Genomic DNA, 14,556 nt, shown 5'->3' with positions numbered 1-14,556 from the left:
TTCTTTAAAAATGTGTGTTCAGTGTAAGAAAAATCTCTTTCAGACCTGTCAAATGCAGAGTGAGGGGTGATGAATTAGTTTTTTTTTAAGGAAGCCAGAAGTTTGACATTGTTGTGCCTGTTCCTTCTGAGCTCTTGCCAGGTAAATCTTAATTACTATGCAAATCTCAGCCAGACAACTTTTATACTCCGCAATTTTGCAGTGTAACAAAACATCATGAATATGGGAACTTAACCACTTCTAGCTGCATGTAACATATTAAATAAGGTAATCAGGGAATTTTTTAACAATACATGTGTGGGGTTTGGTTGGGGTTTTTTTGTTTATTTGTTTGGTTTGCATTCACTAGATACAAGAAAAGACCACATCATGGAGTGTAATGCCTTTCTAACTTTAGGACTGAAAGTACTAGAAAGTTCTGCCACCTCTGAGTTTAAAGGGTCTCTACTAACAGTGTCTCATTTTGTCATTCCCTGAGCAGCACTTTCCTAACTACAAATAGCATATTCAAGAGGTAATTAGCACAAACAAAATCTAACTACAATCATCTGAACACCCTTATTTTAACGCTAATTAACTGGCGTTAGAACACATTTTAAAATGTACTGTTTTGTTACCAAGAATAGATAATGCATTTATGTGGGGTTTATAGTGCAGGTTGCTGAGCTGGTACTCAGGGAGCTCTCAGTGCAGCCAATGTAAGGGTCACAACTGAATTCACAAAATCCATCCCCAGAGATATGAGGTGGTACATAACAAAAGAAAACAAAAATTACAGTGTCTTCTTATCACAATCAAAAAAGCCTCACAGAAGCAGGGAAAGCACTGACATTTGTGTAGTCAACATCTGCTAGTTGTCAGTGGGACATTAACAGGGAAATGTATTTGAGCTCTCATGAGCCCATTGGTGCACTACTGTTATCTGATTGACAGCATTTCACTAACCTAATACTTAATTTTGTGTTGTCAGCATTATCCAGAATGAACTTGTGATACATTTATAATATACCATCCTCTATGTTCATGAGGGTGCTGTCAACAATAAATCTTTTCAAAATCAGAAGGAAACTGTGAAGACAGAAAAGGAGAAAAGAGCTTTTCATAGCCAAACAACACAAGGAGTAATTCTGTATAGATGATGTACATGGACTTGAACAAGGGGTTCTAGTGGTGCTGTCACCTTTCTCTGAAAAAAAAGCATTGGTAACAGGATTGACAGTATCCATAAAAGGGCTCAGAGAAGAAACCTGAAAGCACCTTTGCAGAAGGTGAAGCACCATTTCAAGTTTTAGCAAAATTATACTAAGATTTAATCAATTTGCACGACAGTCCACGGGACTGAACTGTTTATGGACTGTCTTCTATTAGTCTCTTGTTAATTGGTTGTGACATAATTTTACACCAGAAATTGGGACCTACAAGTAGCAGCTGAAAGAAGAGGAGTCTTTAAAGAGCCAAAAAGGAATCTCTGAGTTGCCCTATAAAAATATTTTTGTCTTCCTGTGTGCGCCATTGGTAGCTTTTTCCTGCAACAGCAATGAACACAGCCTGATAGCTGAAGATGAATGCTGAGCTGTAACAACAATATTTCTGAACAAGTTACTCTAGCCATAGTTGCTATCAGCTGGCTATGATAGACAAACATGGATATTGTGTAGCTTTATCAATAAATATCCATCAGGACAGCAAAGCAGACTCCCTGACTTCTGATCCACACATCTCCCCTGTTTGCTAGGCAAGGTTTAGTAACAATGTACTGCTAGAAGGATTATGCTATGGTGCTGATGACTATTTCTATATTAAAGGAAGTGGCACAACTAGTCATTACAATGAAGATTTCAGGAAACTAACATCTTTCAACTAAAGATATGCAGGAGCTTGGGATGCACACAATAGTAAGTGTGTGGAATTCATGGTTGCTGTTTGATGCTAAAGGGAACAATGCTGCTGAGACCAAGGTGAAGATAACAGGCTGTTTGGCTGCAGAACTGCAACTTAAAGGTAATTTTATTCCTTGTTACATAATTCTGTTGAGAGAAATCTTCATATTGGAACAAGTCAGAGAGATCTGTTTATTTGCAACAACATAACCTAAACCTTACTAAAAAATGTGCTGGGTGTCACGTGTACCTTGTTTTGTGAAAGGTGAATTTCTGAGAGCCCAATACATTCTTAATTAATTTTTCTTTTTGTCAACAATCTGTTATTTCTAAAAAAGGTTTTGAAATCCTTTTCCTAGTTTAAAAGGTGCTTAAATACCATTCCTGATCAGATACAGTTTGGTTATGTGATTAGAATGACCTGATGAGTATTCCATTATTACAGCTGTTGTGAGTATTTTTTGTCAGTCTTCTGCATATAATATTAAGCAGCTATTCCGTAAGACAGTTGTGTGCACATTTTCTTTGGATTTTTGCCTCACAGTTACCCTTTCCATAGAATAAGCTGTAAATCAAATTAAATGTGACTCTCACAAAATTTTTCCATTATTGCCTTAGTCATTTCATGGAAGAGTTTCTTCTGAAGAGATGAAGTACCATTCTGTCTGGACAGCCAAGCAATCTACATTTGCTTGGTTTCTTTGCACTATAACACCCAAAAGTCTGAGGATTTTGTGAACGGGACTTGACTGTTCATTTAAACAGATGGCCCTAACTCTACCTGCCCATGCATCTACATCAAATCTGAGTACAAAAGGTAGGATTTCAAGCCAGGAGTCTCCAAATAACAGTCTGTTCTGCTCTGACATGCCCATTATGGAGGGATATATCACCTCTAAACTGCCTCGGAGGTAAAACAGCTTTCAAAAATAAGAAGTAAAAACAAATATTGGTCATGAATGAAGTTTTGGCACATGCACCAAGCAGACTGAAACATAGCAGGCTGGGATAGGTATTATGTTTTAGTCACTGTTGCTGTTCTCCTCTGGTTTTCAGCATCATATAAGGTGAGCTTCTGCACCAGAAGAATTCCAACAGAACAAGGTCATAGGGTGCTTCATAGATTTCCTCAGGCTCACATATGTTTGATTTGCCAATCAGATTTATTTAAAGGCAGGTTTATTATCCAGTATATTAATTAGACACTATGAAAATTCAAGTCCAAGTGAAAAACATTCACTGTCTTTTATATTAATCCAGTACTAAAATAAGATGAGAATTGAATTCAAAAAGTGATTTTAAGTAGTGAGATGTCCATTGTCAACCTCAGGTTTTAATAAAAGATTAAAAAGAAAAAATCCCAACTCTATTGAAGAAACAGTAATACTCTTCAAAACTAAATATTTTTACTGTCCAATATTATATTACACACAGATTAAGCATCCTACAGACTGCATTGAAGTCTTATATAATCTGTCCACACATAATAACTCAGACAACTTTAAAATTAAGTATAATAAGAGACTCAATTTCTATGTTTTACACAGCTACAAAGATAATACTGTGTTGCAAATGTTCAGCTCAACCACAAGGACTTCTCAGGCTCATTTATTGGTACCACATCATCAGGATGATTGCAGTGAAACTTAGTTTATCAAAGAGTTTGCTTTGAAATGCACACATCTCAGGGAGGTTCACTTTTTTTTTTTTTTTTTTTTCTTTTCCCAAGGAAAGCAGCTGAGTTAGCTCTTCTGCATCCTTAACACGGCCCAGGAAAAAGCCTCTTACTCTAGGGCCATTTTGCTAGATGTTATGTCATCATTCAAGAGGGAAATAAGCCATCACATGTGTCTATGGGTTCCTTTATGTTGATATAATTACACAGGAACAGAAGTTCAATCCCATGAAAATTTAAGTCATGATACACAAGGCAAAAAGGCAGTAACATAAGGGAAAGACAGATGACAGGGCAACATGATTTTGCTGGAAGAAGTAGCATAGTCTGAACTGTAGCACTAACATTTCCTACAATAACAAAAACTGTACCACAAATGGCCACCTAGATGTCTCGGGGCAGAAGTCTGCTCTACCACTGTGAGTCAGGATGCTTCTATAATTGAGAGGTGTTGCTATTCCCAAATAGCCAACACCTTGAACGCAAAAAAAGATGATATGTCTTCAGTTCAAATCCACTTGCCTCTGGGTTTTTCTTATTCTGGAACCCACTTTTTCTTGTCGTTCCCATGATCCCCTCTAATGTAAGACAACCTTACCATCTGTAAGCATAGCTAAACTTCTTCTGCTTCTGCTACCAACTTAGACCCAACTACTGCCTCTTGGATCTTTTTCAAATGGAGAAAATACTGGAAGTACAGTAAGCCAGGATTATCTCAAGGACATGTCCTTGTATTCAGTACCACTAGGCCAAAATTCCTAAGTTCCAAATTAATCAAGATCTTAGCTAAATTTTAGCAACAACAGTCAATTAAAGAAACATAACTAACATGCTATCAAATCAAAGAATCTCCAGAGGCTCATGTTTTGTATTCAAATATGCTGACATGGTCTAATGTGCCAAGTTTTTCCCTTGGTGCCAACACCAACTAGTCAGATATAACAGTTACAAATGTGCAAGCTGAATCAAAGACAGAGGCATACTTAATAATGCAAACATGCTTCTGAGTTTAAAAAGTTTTAAAAATCAGTCTTTTTCTTGAATGATACACACTATCATGTAATTGGTAGTTTTGAATTGAGTTCTGAAAATAGTCTGGTTTGGTTTCAACAAAAGAGAAGTATGGAGGACCAAGTGACAGAGAAATCGATTACTGGGTTGCTAGTAGGCCTTAAATATGAAGCAGATAGGCATTTAATCAACATGAGACCATGAGCATCATGTTTACTGATGTAAACGTCATTTAGCACATAGAATCTTACAAAACAACACACACACAAAAAGCTGTACATACATGTTTAGATGCAGACATCAGACCTTGTGCACTGTTAAAATAATTTGGACCTTTGGATCAAACCCAAGGCATTGCAAACACTGAGAGAAGATGATAAACTCTGAGAAATGGCATTAGTCTGCAGACAGTTGTGGATATTTCTATTATTATGTCAGTACATACAACCAATGACACTGGGTGGAGTTATTAAAAAAAAAAAAAAAAAAAAGGAAAAAAAACCCAGCATATTCTGAATATATTGGCAAACTGACATATTTTTCTTTATTTGCGATTAGAAGAATAAAAATTAGGCAACTTTTTTCATGATCACAGGGAGTTTAGCTGAAACTGTATAATCTATATTAATTCACCTCAGCAAAAAGAGAAGCTATAAAATTCCAGGAAATCTTGCTGATCTATACATTTAACCATTCATACCCATGACTTGTTGCTTCTAACTCCCAGCAAAATTATAACACATGCATTGGCAAGATCCATGCCAATCGTCATTGTTGATTAAATGTTTCTGTATCAACTAAGATGCTCAACTTCAAGCTATTGCTTACTTCTCTGAGTCACACAGGGTTTGAGGATGTTAACAGGGAAGACTGTCAAGCTTTCAGTGTCCCATTTCTTGGCACTTGTGGACTCTCTCTGCCCAACTGCCTCTGCTGTTAAGCACAGCTATACATTATAGAGATGTTTTAAAAAACATTGCAAGAATTGATATTTTGTTTCTGTTGGCAGGCCTGGATTAGCTATTCTTTTGGCTTTCCTGAGAACCAGAATCACTGATGCTGGCCAGTCCCCCTGGAAGTTTGTACTCCCAACACGGCTTGTACTAGGTCAGCCACAGCTGGGTGCTCAGGATCATGTCCCAGCTGGGTTTAAATATCTCCAAGGATGAGGGTTCCACAACCTCTCCAGACAACTTGGTCTGCTGTTCAACCACCCTCACAGTAAATAAGCTTTTCTTAGATTTAAAGGGATTTACTTTATTTCAATTTGCGCCCATTACCTTCTGTCTTGTCACTGCATACAACAGAAGAGAGTCCAGCTCCATCTTTCTTATCATCCCGTCAGGTATTTATGTACATTGATAAGATCCCCCTGAAGCCTGTTCTTCTTGAGCATAAAAAGTCCCAGTTCTTTCACCCTCTCAAGCTCCAAGCCCTTCACTGGTGTCTCTCCAGTATGTCCGTGTCTCTCTTGTACTGGGGAGCCCAGCACTGAACACAGCACCCAGGTGTCTCTCACTAGTGCCGAGTACAGAGGAAGGATTGCCTCCCTTGACTTGCTGGCAGGGCCAAGGAGGCAGTAGGCATTCCTTGCCAAAGGGACACATTGCTGGATCATGATCAACTTGGTGTCCACCAGAACTCCTAGGGACTTCCCTGACAAACTGCTTTCCCATTGGCCAAGCCCCAGCATATGATGGCACGTGGGGTTGTTCCTCCCCAGGTGTAGGGTTTGGCACTTCCAATTGTCGAGCTTCATGGGGTTCCTGTCAGCCCAGTTCTCCATTCTGGCAAGGTCCCTTGGAATGGCAGCAGAACCACCTGATGCACCCACCAATTCCTCCCACTTTTTTAAACTAATTAACAAAATTGTGAAGATACTTGCTACTATCAATCTTTTACTGTTATCAGTGCCCAACACAGAATTAAAAAGTGAGACTAAATGGTGGATATCATATCTTTAATAAGGACAATTATTAGAATAACTCTACTATCAACACTTGTGTTTTGAAACATTAACTCTCAAACTTCAACAGAAATCTTTCTTTGGTGACTCGATGCTGTCAACATTCGATATTTTACTAGAAATCTTATTCTTCTGCCATGTCGGCTCAAAACTTCCCACAATGTGCCAGTTTGCTGTGAGAGTCCAGTGGGTGGTACTATAATACATGCTGTGGCTACAGAAACCTTGTTTCAGATCTTACTTACAGCAGGAGGGGAACATGTGTTTTTATTATTCCTTTTCAACAGCTTTTAAAATAATTACGTAACTTTGAATGTCCTTTCACCAGATTTTCCTCCGCCACTAGGCACAGCATTGAAAATAGAAAGAAAATTCACAGACCAAAATCATTGTATGTTTAAAAATAGATCTTAGCCAAACAGAAGGCAACAAAAGATTTCCACACCAGACTGCAATTACCAAAAGGAGCAGGAACATTTTTCTGCCACTATAATAGTTGTGCCTGTCTTCTGCGTGCACATCTCTGTGTCTGCAGTACTGTTTTCAGCTGGGGAATGCCCAGGTGTACCCTAGCAGTGGCGGTCACCCCAGGCAGGAGGCCAGCACATGGAACATCATAGCCAGCCTGTGCTAGGTGGCAATGCTTGCATGGCTCTGCTAGAGGGGAACCTGAGTCCTCTGTACCTTGCCGTGATCGTATAGTGGTTAGTACTCTGCGTTGTGGCCGCAGCAACCTCGGTTCAAATCCGAGTCACGGCAGAAGGGAGAGGAAACAATTTTCGTCTTCATTTTTGGAGGTTTGGTGGTGGAAGCACACCATGGGGGACACAACACCCACCCAAGCCCTCACTCTGTAGTGAGTGCTGAACAGGACTCCATGTGTGAAGCACAGAAAATGCAGAGGAGGGGAAGTTGTAGCTGCACAAAAAAAGCTTGCATAGCTCACTGCTACATGACAGTGGTTGACACTCTTTGCCTAGGTTTTTTGTCCCCTTTTATGTGATTTCAAGCAGTTCACATAGATGTCATTGTACTAAGGTTTTCTGGGAAAACGTTTTCACTGTCTTCCTTCTGTCAGTTTTTTAACATATCTCCTTTCTCTCTTCCAGTGATGACTGACTTCTTTCTATGATCTGTCCCCAGGGATGACTCTTCACAAAATAAAATTCCAGAGGAATTTTTCAGGAAAGAGCAGCAAAGAGGCCATGAAATTCCATGTAGTTAGTTTCTTTACTGTGACACTTCTTAGTATCTTTTTTCCAAGAATGATGCATTTATTAAGCCAGTAATCAGTAGCAGCAAATGGGAGACATCATGTCTAGATCTGAAATTTGATTAAAGAGAAGCTTGACACTGCTGGAAATGTAGTGCCATTTTTGTGGGGAGAGGATGAAGTGACTGGGAGGACTCTGCCAAGAGGTGTGAAAATGGCCTGACACGATTCTCTGTTTATCTAAACACTGTTCTCTGGTTCATGGTGGATATTGCTGTTTAATGGGGCAAAGGCATTAGAGTTTCCCAGTATGGGTGTGGTGAGGTAAAGAAGGTAGCTGAAAGGCATAATGAAAGAAATCTTCAAGAAACACTCCCAAGTGCCTACAGATAGGCACTTCATATACTGATTGAACTACACAGCAACACAGCTCTACTTCTAATTCATTATTAATAGAAGATGCTCAAAAATGTATTAGTGAACTTCAGATCATATGACCAATTGTAATTTCTTCATTACATAGCTATACATCTTGCTGATGGAAGTAAAAACTACTCATTTTGACCAAATTATTCTAAGCATACAGCCCAACTACAATTAAAAAGAAAAAGCAAGGAATGAAAAAGGAGAAGGCAGCAAATATTTATTTATGAGAAATGGCTGTATGTTTCTACCAGTTGAGGCCCGAATCTCAGATGTTTTCCTTACTGAGGACAGTGGATGTCCTGAGGTCAAACCCTATTTAGGCATCCAGACACAGGCTGCTTAGCTCTTGGCAAACTTCCTCCAGGTGTCTGTCCTCCAGGGCTTATTAAGGAAGCAAGACTATCTTGAAACTATTAAGATGAAAAGGAGTGTCTTTTAAAGTGGTATTTGTGTAACAATGGAGACCAACAGGGAATATTTAGTTCTGCTAAACTCTTCTCTCAGCAAAGAAGAAGCTGAAAGGACAACGTGATGAGACAAAGCAGTTCAATGATGGGTGGATCAATCTTTAATCTCTTTCTGTAACTTACAGTTTTGTCACTCTGGAAGACTTCTTGTTTCTTACGTTAGGCTTTCTAGAGTTCCTTTGCAATTACTTTTCAGTCAAGTTCAGTTCTTACACAAAAAACAATAAAACAAAAAAACCCAACAAACAAACAACCTTCAAACAGTGTTTCTGAAGAGAATATTTCATGATATGCAAGTTTTCTTACACCTGCTTTAGCTAAATGATTCAGACTTTTCCTTCTCAAGTGTAATAGTAAAACAGTAATTTACCCCTTGTGGTTTTAATAGAAATGCCTTAATGGTTATATCATAAAGAAGTTTTCTTCTCTGTGCCAGTACAAAAGTCAGCACACCCTCTTGCCTTCAGCTGCATGGTGAATAATGGCAGCAGTGAAGGTCCCAGAATAAACACATCCCACTATGCCAGATTTTCCGGAAGAGTTTAGATAGACTTGCCACCCTCAAACAAACGTGATACCATTCTGGAGAGTAAGATAAGAGGTTTGCTGCGCATATCAGAGAATGAAAAAAAAAATTCTGGGAGTCTGGAGGCATAAGACCTAAACTGAAAATGTAGGGACTCTCAAGAAAGAAATTACAAGAAAGAGTATGGTGGCTGTGTTGTTAGCTCCTTGCACAACTTTCAGGTGCAAGAGACACATAGGCGCTGGTTTAGCAGCATGGAGACACTGATTATGTTAGCGTTACAGACCATGTTATATGAGAAAAATTTTGCTATATTATCATGGAATATCCAAAGTGTGCTCTCTTCTCAAAGATTTTTAAGATGTGTTTTGGCATCTCTCTGGATGGAGGCTTCTTTGTGACAAGATATTCACAGTGTCATCTTCTGAGTTGTATTTGGTGCAGATAAAGCATATATCACATTTCTTGATAAAAGAGTACAGGAAAAAGTTGTAAAACAATAAGCACATGAATGACTTTCACAAAGCTTTGTGAAAGAGATATTTATCAGATATGTTTGAATCTAATTCAAAGAGCTGATTTTGTTTCTGTAAAATTCCCAGGTGAGGACACGTCTATAAAGTTTTTAGAATAAAAAATGGGAATTTAGAATTCAAGAGATACAATAACAAGACATAAATAAATTAAAAGAACAAACAAACAAAAAGAAACATTAAACATTCTTTAGATAGTTTTGAATGTATGGTAGTTTGGGGATTTGTGCTGAACTCTTGATGAAGAAGTGAAATCAGGTCTTACTCAGTAGTATGAAATGTAGTGCAAAATGTTATGGGATTCAAAGCTTAGTCCAAACTGGGCAAGTTAAAATCTTCAAAAATTGATGACAGTCCTCACATGTGTGCATCTCTCTCCTGTGCGGTGAGTGCCTGCAGCAGCTTTACAAATAAGAAGCCACACAGTCTTATTTAGAGATCAGGATGCCCTTTCTTTTTAAGAAACACCAAAGACAGATGATTGGAAAAGCTATAGAACTGCAGCATCAGACATTGTTTATGCAGTTATGTTTACATATCAGGCTCAGGAATCTTCCTGTCTGCCAAATTTTCCCCAATTACTACTCATCCTGCAATAATACCCTGTAAACTCAGAGCTGAATTTCCAGAGGTAAAATCATCCCACCTGTGAAATGGATTCCTGGCATTCTTTGCTAAAGTACAACGAGCTATTTAAGTTTTCAGGAGTTCTCTTTGCCACAGAAGATCTCCTTTCAAAGAGGCTTCTTGATGAGAACCCTTTGAAAGGATTTCAGAGGGGACCTATAAAAGTTTTAATATGAGCTGCACTCCTGTAAAGAGAATGAAAAACAGAATTAATTTTATTTGATGACTGCAGATTCGAAACAGCCACTGCTTTCTATCCTACTCAGCACCTGATATGAACATCAAACAGGATTTAACCAACTCTGCTGCACCACTGAAAAATAAAGACAGTAGAACAGAAATCTGCACCAGATTCAACTAATATTTCAGAAGTTTTTCAAGTCTTTCTGTTCAGTGTTGCCTTTCTAACAACTAGACATCTTTCTCCATAGTTTAAAAATTTCAGCAGTTTTGACCATAATTGAAAGCTAATGTTAAAATACAATAAAAATAAATAAATCTCTTCCCAAATAGCGTTAATACATTTCAGAGCCAAAATGTGAATTAGACATGTTGGGGATGTAGATACCTCTATGTCTTAAAGGTTTTACATCCTATGCAGAATAGGCCATGCACTAAACAATGAGAGATACAAAAGCACACAGAAGAGCTGCAGAGAAAGGCATGTACTCCTTTTTCCTGTCTCATTTTTAAAACACTCTTCTTCATTTCCCACCACATCAGCTTGCTGCATGAAGGCAGGGAAGGCTGCTGAAGTGAACTCTTATCTCTGTCCTTCAAAGTGGTTTTAAGAAAAAAAAAAATCTGGATTTTTGTTAATATTTGGACATATTATTAGAAGAATTATTAGATCATGGTTTCCAGCTGGAAAAGCATTATCTGGACATGTCTGCTAGAAATGAAGAGTCACGTATTTCAGAAACATATAGGCAATTCAAAAGCTTCAAAATCCATTCCAGGATTTTCCTTGTCTGCAGTCCTGTTATCCTTGGAAAAGGTTTTGTATTGATGTTTTTGTTTTCTTTTCCCCAAATGAGATGGGAAAATTGACACATTTTCTCAGGAATTGGAATGCTGGGAGCCATCTGCACTTGCATGTTTATAGGAAACATGGAATTGAAGTTGTGTTTTAGTTTTCCTTCTCTTGTGAGGACAATACAGGGGGAACTGGTTAGAAGTGTCTGATTATCTGCCTCCACCATTCTTGCTCTCAGTTTATAGTGTTAGCATTCAGCTAGTGATACAGGTGTTGGTCTCCGAAATAAAATGAAGTAAACAAAATGACCAGTTTTTCTGGCTGACTCATTATATTTTTCTTTTTTAAAAGGCACTTAAAAATCATCAATATTACTATAGACAGCAATAAGGTAACACCGTATTACCACACTTTAGCTACAGATGAACACTGGATATGCAGAAGTCAGTTCCAGGGAGCCTGAAGTCAAGCAAGGGTGAGCTTTGAGTGTTTCAGCAGCCTCAGGAGGATACATGAGTACAATTTCTGGCACTGCATTTTTTAAATTTCTGTTCTAGGACTTAATTCACTGGGATGCTTTAAAGAATATCTGCATCTATGATGAGTTAATCTGGTATTTATGAAGTTTATAAAATCTAACACAATTGATGGTATTTCTGAGAGACTACAGCAGGGACAGAGTATGAAAGATCATCCTGGTCTCTTTTATGCTACTGCATGCTTCTAAATTGCTTTCTTTTGGGAAATCAGTCACGTCTGTCTCATCAATTAGACCAAGAAGTCAAGAGCTAATTGCTCTGATATGTTCCTAAAAGGCTGAGTGATATTTAGACAAGAGATCTGAGGCCAACTCAAAGATATTAAAACAAACAAACAAAACCAAAAACCAAACACCCCCCCCAAACAAACAAACAAAACCACAAAACACTGAACAAACAAACAAACAAACAAAACCACAAAAAAAAAAAAAAAACCACCACACACCACAACAGAAAGAGAACTCATGAACCTGTGGGAGGTGGTAAGATGTCAGGGGTCACTAGCCTACTGCAGCAAAACTGAGACACCTAAGCCTACGGCCTTCAGAGGCGAGGTGCTCTCCCAGGTTTGCAAGTGTGTGGGACTTTGATTTTTCCTGATAGTGATGTGGAGGAAGTTTTGTTTCACTTCCTCACTGAGTAGGGGGACAAGCAAAGCGAAAAGCACCTGTCACTCACACTCTGCAAGAGCTGGACCTGTTGCATGAAACTTGAATCCACCCAAGCCTGATAGAGATGTGATCTGCAATACAGAGAACTGACGTCCCATCAGATGCAACACTGAGAGAAAACCAGCACTTTCTCTGGAATCAACTCCTTATCAGATCAAAGAACCAACTACCAGAAACTTTATCATGGCATCCAAACAATCTGATGAACTCCATAATAATTTTATTTTATTTATATAATTGTTGCCAGCTATGCAATTTTGTTGTCAATTTATCATTTATTGCACAAACTGCCATTATTCACCATGACTAATTTGTAAAGTTCACATTGTCGTTTTAGAAGTCTCCATTCTGAGAATCTGAGCTCATATTACTGAATGAGGCGGGACAGCGAAGTTACACACCCTTCCTGTCACAAAAAAAAAAACTAAAAAAGGAATCAGCGGAGTCACTGACAAGTGGCAATTCCTCTTATCTGTCACCAGCAAAGATCTTCTGCTAAGAGCAGTTCATGCCTAAGTAAGCAGAATTTCCACATCTACCACTGTCATATTTCCAAGCAATTCAGGCTGATCTATTTATTAGCATGAAAAACTAGCAGAGATCAAAACCAAACAGACTTCATGGTCCAGTCTAGATCTTAAATAGTTGTAATGAACAAAAATTACACACTCACTGTGCCACCATATTTATCACAATATCCATAAACACCTAAATAAATTTTAAAAAATCATACTTGTCAATATAATTACTGAACTAATACTTGTGGCACATACTCTTTTAGAAAAACATTCTTGTAAAACGTACAGAGCTTCCAATTGCTTTCTCATCTTAGTCTTAGACATCACTAATAGATTATTTTTGGAATGCACTCTGCAGTTACATCTCTTCAAAAGATGCACCTTTCCCTGCCGTGACTCGGATTTGAACCGAGGTTGCTGCGGCCACAACGCAGAGTACTAACCACTATACGATCACGGCAAGCTATCAGAAACTGCTAAGTTAATGTGACAGCTTTTTCCCCACTGCACTCCAAAATTTTATACAAATGGTGCCACCTACAGTTTACACTAAGTTTTAGCAGCAGCTGGTTCTAAACATTATTACCAGTAATTACGTGTTTCTCAAAATTCTCAAAATTGCTTCCAGACTTACTTTTCCTTTCTCTTAATAATCTGTACTTATCAAGATTGCCTAAGAACAGGCTCAAAATAATTATAATAACCCTACTCCTGTCCTGTCCCCCAAGGCTTTTCAGGTAGAACTTTTTGTTTTGTTTTGTTTTTGTTTTTTCCCTGTTTCATCAGTGCTGGGGAAAGCAAAGTCATGACAGCAGTCTGACAGTGCACTGTAGAGACAGATGTAGACAAAAGAACAAAATCTGCTTAACTGCAAACTGCATTTCCTGAATTGTATCAGGTATGCTTCAATCCAGTGTAAGTGCTTGTATTTTTGGACGTCTTCTTTCTTAGATCTGCAATGAGGACAGAACACACAAACACCTTTTCCAGAATTTACGTCATCTACTGTGGAAGGAGGTGGTCAAATGCTGCAGATGAAGTCTGAGTGGAGTGAGCACTTAGCTTTTATCAACTAAGACCACTAATTACTCTTATATAGAAGCAACTGCTGAGAAGCACCTGCCCTGTGTTGTGACACAAAAAACTGCAAATAACAACATTCAAATAGCCACAAGAGCAAAAAAATATATCAGTTCTCTCAAATAAGAGCTCCAACAGAAATCAAGTTGTGCAATGTAAAGAGAGATTATCATGGGGAAAGATAATAATGCAGCAAGTTCCGGGGCACTCAAGCTCTGCTCATAAAATGCAGCCTGTTTTCCTTATGCTCATCCTCCCCATATTTATAGTCATTATTTAGTTAAAAAAATTAACTGCTTTGCAAAGCTTGCCTGGGTGATAGCCTTGGAGATCACAGCAACAACTTCACTGTGGTGGTATAGTGCCACACCGAGTCTCTGAAGAAGAAGGAAGACATGCAAAAAAAACTTACTACGCTGTCATACACAAGAACACTAAAATGTCCTCA

General features: G+C 38.4%; 1 protein-coding gene and 2 non-coding genes across 13 annotated transcripts in view; 1 reads left to right on the top strand and 2 right to left on the bottom strand.

Moving 5' to 3' along the window:
- The window catches only part of NFIB (nuclear factor I B), a 279,066-nt gene that overhangs the window by 212,731 nt on the left and 51,779 nt on the right, over nt 1–14,556 (bottom strand). The window lies entirely within an intron of this gene.
- Nucleotides 7,220–7,291, top strand: TRNAH-GUG (transfer RNA histidin (anticodon GUG)). The gene has a single exon. It is a non-coding gene; the product is annotated as a tRNA-His (tRNA).
- TRNAH-GUG (transfer RNA histidin (anticodon GUG)) lies at nt 13,417–13,488 on the bottom strand. Its single transcript has one exon. It is a non-coding gene; the product is annotated as a tRNA-His (tRNA).

Source organism: Patagioenas fasciata, chromosome Z (assembly GCF_037038585.1).
Source record: "Patagioenas fasciata isolate bPatFas1 chromosome Z, bPatFas1.hap1, whole genome shotgun sequence".
Taxonomy (NCBI): Eukaryota; Metazoa; Chordata; class Aves; order Columbiformes; family Columbidae; genus Patagioenas; species Patagioenas fasciata.
Note: the sequence above shows the minus strand (reverse complement) of the source record. Positions and strands in the feature narration are given on the sequence as shown.